The sequence below is a fragment of the Arachis ipaensis genome, chromosome B09 (genome assembly GCF_000816755.2).
Source record: "Arachis ipaensis cultivar K30076 chromosome B09, Araip1.1, whole genome shotgun sequence".
NCBI lineage: Eukaryota > Viridiplantae > Streptophyta > Magnoliopsida > Fabales > Fabaceae > Arachis > Arachis ipaensis.
In genome coordinates this window covers 3,026,259-3,031,922 of record NC_029793.2, presented here as the reverse complement: position 1 = coordinate 3,031,922, position 5,664 = coordinate 3,026,259, and the positions used below count along the sequence as shown (strand labels likewise).

General features: G+C 27.1%; 2 long non-coding RNA genes across 3 annotated transcripts; both read left to right on the top strand.

The window, feature by feature from the left end:
* Positions 2,000-3,118, top strand: LOC107617046. 2 transcript variants are annotated; one of them, XR_002353933.1, is made up of 2 exons: positions 2,000-2,114; positions 2,739-3,118. It is a non-coding gene; the product is annotated as an uncharacterized LOC107617046 (long non-coding RNA). The 2 variants fall into 2 exon arrangements; XR_002353934.1 differs by lacking the exon at positions 2,000-2,114 and adding an exon at positions 2,146-2,437.
* Positions 4,213-5,277, top strand: LOC110266527. Its single transcript, XR_002353938.1, has 2 exons — positions 4,213-4,339; positions 4,917-5,277. It is a non-coding gene; the product is annotated as an uncharacterized LOC110266527 (long non-coding RNA).

The following is a 5,664-nucleotide window of genomic DNA, read 5'->3' as shown; positions in this document are numbered from 1 at the left end:
AAATATATTATTTATTTTATTTATTTAGAGTAATAACTAAATTTATTATAACTATAGTAAAATTATCTTTAAACTATTAGTATTATTAATAAATTTTTAAAATTATTGACATATTATTAGTATATATAATAAGCAGTAAATTTTCTTTCATGTTTATTATTTAAAAAATTCATAATTTTCACATAGTCTTTATTCAATTTTTTTTCATATATAATGACTATTGACTACGATTCTATTAATAGTATCACCTATAGTAGATTATATTATACGAAGAGAAAGTATGAAAAATAAAGACAAGAATTATAAGGCTATAAAAAGTTCCATTCAAGTTTGACAAGAGTAAGACGGTTTACATAGAAATAGTTCTAATAGATGATAAGATTAATTGATTCATTTACTAAATTTTTTCAAGTAATGCTAAGTTCAATTTATAAATAGAGTTTAATTTTGATGCACTGACAGTGTAAAACATTTTACATAGTCGTGCAATCACATCCGTTCTTTTGGATGACCATTCACGCGGTCAATATGAAATATATTTATTTTTATTGATGTGTCATTAATAATTGGATACACGTGTAAAACTACTTTACAAGCATCAAAATTAAATTCTTATAAATATTTGTAGTTCATATTTTAAGTTAATTTTATAAGTACACCATTTCACAAGTCAAAGACAATTCTTTTTCAGCCTGTTTGGACACCTTTATATGATGGAATTAGAATTCAATTCCATCAAGAAATGAATTCCTAAAGAAATTGAATTCAATTTCATAGTTTGGAACAACTAACTCATTTAATGAGATAGCATTGAATTGTTATTCAGTAGATTTAAGTTATTTATTGTTTATTACATAACTTTCTGCATTAGGATTCTCTATTAATTTGTTCTTCATTTTGAGCTGATTTTGATATGTTCTTACTTCACAGTAAACCAACATGTAAAACTTTGTTAGTGGATTTAATTATTACTAGATTATTTATGGTCATATTGAGTATATATGTCTGATTTATTAAAAAAAGTAGATCAAATAACTATTTTATAGTTAATACAATTAACACTATATTAAGAAAAGAAAAACAACACATACAAGTTATTTTTTATTAATTAAATTATTATAATTAAAATTAATTTTAACACAACAACTTAAAATTATAATTTTAATATTATCACGTGCATGGCACGGGTAATTAAACTTGTTAATAATAATAAATTGGAAATTATAGTTAATTTTAGAGCAAAGAGTACAAAAATCTGATTAATTTATGAAATTTTAAAATTATGTCAAAATATGTAAAAACATTAAAATCATGCTTATGCTGTATAGTTCTGGGCCTTGGTGGGTTTTTTTATTGAGTTCATTTAAAAGGACCGAATGACTGACCAACTTAAACGTTAAGCCCAAAATCATAAAAAAATATTTTTCAACTAGACTAGATTGCTCTGTCCAAAATTAACAAAAAAAAAAACGATTGCTCTGTCCAAAATTCCAAATACAAAAACTTGACTAGATTATTGAGAGAGACGGCCTAATATTGAACAATGAACAAGGACTACAAATTATTTTAGTCTTCTAGGCTAAAATAACTTAAACTTTTTTAAATATTTCATGTTACTTATGCTACTTAAAAGATTTTAAAATTTAAAATTATGATTTAATAAATAAAAAAATATAACTAAATTAGGTTAGTCTAGTAGTTAACATATAGCATAAACTCCCACTAAACCAAGGCATCACAAATATTGACACCCATCCGAACAGTGTGCTCATGAAAAAAAAACTTTAGGGGTCAATCCCTTGGTAATGGGTCTGCTAGCATATATTCTGTTCCTATATGTCCTATGGAAATCTGTTTTTTCTTAAACTTTCTCCTTGACAACTAAGAACTTGATGTCTGTATGCTTCGATTTTGTCAAGCTCTTATTGTTATTGGAGTATAGTACTGCTGACTTATTGTCACAAAATATCTTTAATGGCCTTTCAATGTCATCTATAAACTTAACTATTCACCTTTTTAGATAAAAAAAATGTAACAGAATCAAGGTAGCTAGTGGTAATTACGGTAAGTAGAATATCGAATCAGTTTTCACCAGGATCAATCCCACATTATTGGTAATCTCAAATAACTTTAACTCGTGATTATTTAAGTTTAGTTATATGTCTTCTCATCGTGTTACTCCATCTACATTATTATTGTATGTGCCCAATGAAAATATATATCAATTAATTTTACAATAATTTTTTTATGTGATGAAATGAAATTTTGCTTATATATACATCCCAAATCTCTAGTTGTTAAATACACAAAACGCATCGAGATTAGTAGATAGATTAGCATTGTTATATTGATGAGAACAGGCCACCAATTGTTTGATTATAAATAATGGCAAAATTAAGCATGGCAAAGTTTTTTTCACTTTTTCTTTTGGTTTCAGGTTTGTTCACATACTGATCAAAAATAGATTCTCTCAATTTTTTTGAATAATTAAATGATCAATTTTTTAAAAAATTGAAAAAGAAAAGTATGATCTCTTATTATTAATTTTATAAGTAAAATAAAATAATATAAAAAATATTAAAAATTAAAAATTATATTTTATTTTTTTATATTTTTGTAATAATCGAGAGAATTCATTTTCTATATCTAATATCTTCATTTATATCTTATGTTAATATCTTCTCGTGTTATTTATAAGAGTAATTGATGAATTGTGTTTGTAATGTTGTATGTGTCAGTGATGAGAAGTGAAGTGGGTGCGGATCAAAGACTCTTTGAATGTCGGCGTGAGTTTTGGAACATGGATAACTGCGTACGTGAATTTTGCGAGGAGGTTTGTGTGAAGAACAAAGGGGATTCTGAAAATGCAGCAGATGTATGGTCAGAGTGCCAGGGATCTCGCAGATGTTTTTGCCAATATTGGTGCTTTGTAACCGGGGAGAAAATATAGTAATAATGACCATAATAATAAGGTAACAACTTGTCTGCTGTTATTTTTGTACAAGTTATAGGTGAAAATTGTTGATAATTTAATTAAGAGGAATGTTAGGGAGCAGTAATTTTGGTGTTTTGTAATTATCAATTGGTCATTAATAGTGTTTTTAATGGTGTGAAATTACATCTAATGGTGAGAGTTACTTACTTTTATTTTAATGATTAAGTATTGGCCAGAAAACACAAAAGTTGCTGGCTCCTACACTTTTTCTTTAATAAATTTGATTAAATTATTATTTAACGATTTTTTATTATTAATTTTATATTATATCTAATAATAATAATAATAATAATAATAATAATAATAATAATAATAATTTACATTGAACTTAAAGCTTTCAATTAAATTTTTTTAATAACTGTATCTTGAACAACAATAGACACAAGGTCCTGATCATTGTCAGTTATAGAATCCTCATCAAAAGCAACATTCCTAATATTTCCTTCCCCCCAAACTCAACATCCTCAAGAAATCTCGCATTTCCCATCTCAAAAATAGACCTTGATGCAGGATTGTAAAACTTGTACCCCCGTGAACGCTCAGCGTAACCAACAAAGTAGCAACTAATTGTCCTTGAGTCCAATTTTCTTTCATGCGGCCTATAAGATCGCGCCTCAGCTGGACATCCCCAAATATGCAAATGCTTTATACTAGGCCTTTTCCCAGTCCAAATTTCATATGGGGTTTTGTTAACTGCAAGGCTTGGGACTTTTCATGAATTAAATATAGATACCCGTAACGAGAGTAATCATCAATGAACGTAATAAAGTACCGTTGTCCATTCCAAGAGACAGTAGGGAATGGGCCACATATATCGGTATGTATCAGTTCTAAGACATCTTTAGCTCTCTCGGCACCTAATTTCCTTTCGTTTGTTCTTTTCCCCTTTATGCACTCAATGCAGACTTCAAAGTCTGCCAAATTTAGGGGTTCGAGAATTCCATCCGACACGAGCCTCTGAATTCTCTGTTTAGAGATGTGACCTAGGCGTTTGTGCCATAATGATGCCGAATTCTCATTTAGTTTTCGTTTCGTACCCGTTTGCAGTATTTCATTATTATAGGATAGCATTTAAAACAATAAATGAGATCATCATTATATAAGTCATTTAATTTGAAATAGCATAATTTGTGATTATAATTAATATATGTATTGCCCACAAATAAGTTAGGAAATCAAATAATTTCCTAACATATCTAACTAACAATTATATTTAAAATAAAAGCAGAAAAAAAATAAAAAAAATAGAATGAAGACTCAGAGAAAGAAAGAGAGAAAGAGAAACGGAGAATGATAGAATTCACTGAAATAAATCAATATTCTCTCCCATTTACTTATTAAAGGGTATGTCAGAAAAAAGGCACATTAAATTAATTTGCTAGGTAAATAATTATTGAGAAAGTTTAGGATTCAGTATTTTTATTAAAATTTGATCATTATTTAACTAATAAAAAAGTGAATAATTTTACACTATTAGATATATTTTTACACTATTAAAAATATTAATAATAACTAATTAATAGTTACAAATTACAAAACTTACTGCTCCTTAGTACTCCCTTTATTTATGACTTCCAATGATTTTACTCTTAAAGTTTTTAGCGATTTCAACGACATCGATGGGTGAGAGGGGCAGCCACAACATGATGGAGTGGCAGCAATGGAATGAGATAACAATGGGGTGAGAGGGAGAGCTATAACCCCTAAAAAATTTTATAGAAATTAAGTAGTTTTTTTAAATTTAAAATTTATAATTTAACATAAAAAAGTTAATCTTAAAAAGTGAATTCTTTAATTAAACTTTTGATGTTAATATCTTTATGTGGTTGCTTTATATTACTCTTGTAATGTAATATTTTACATGAAAATGTGTTGTTTAATTTAACTTTGTTTGCAGTTGTGTCTATGATAATAATTCAAGTGGTGACTGGAGAAATAGTAATTTGCCGTAAAGAGGAACTGTTCGAACTTGATGACTGCGAATTTGGAGCTTGCAAAGAGTTGTGTTTAGAGAGGGGCAGAGGGCCATGGATCTGCAAATTGTAGTAGCTACTACAGAATGCCAAGGAACTAACGTTTGTAGCTTCAAATATTATTGCCCACAATGGAACAAAAAAATAGATATTTAAATAATCGGTCCTCTTAGGCTATTTTTATTTCTGAGAATAGAATAAGATATGAAAGATAAAATAAGACATTGAGAATAAAATATTAAGAATAGAGACACAAAATTTAGTATTTTTGTATTCTATTTGGTAATAAATTAAAATAAATTATAAAAATTGAATAAAGACACAAAAATTAATATTTTTATATTTTATTTGGTGATAAACTAGAACAAATTATAAAAATCTAATTTATTCTTATTTTTTTTATTCAAAAAATTTGAGAAAAAATATAATAAAAAAATATAATTATAAAAATTAACAAGAATAATAAAAAAATAAAAAACAAATTGTGTCTTTTTGTTAGTGTTTTTGTATTTTTTCTATTAGGATGGACATAAAATACACTAATTTAGTGTCTCTAGACACAATATCTCTATCTATGTCTCATCTGCCAAACATAATTTTATGTCTTTGTGTTCTGTTTTAGTGTCCCGTCCTTATAAATAAATGCAGCCCTAAAGAACTAACTATAGTGAAGCCAATTTCAGCTAATTAGTTAAA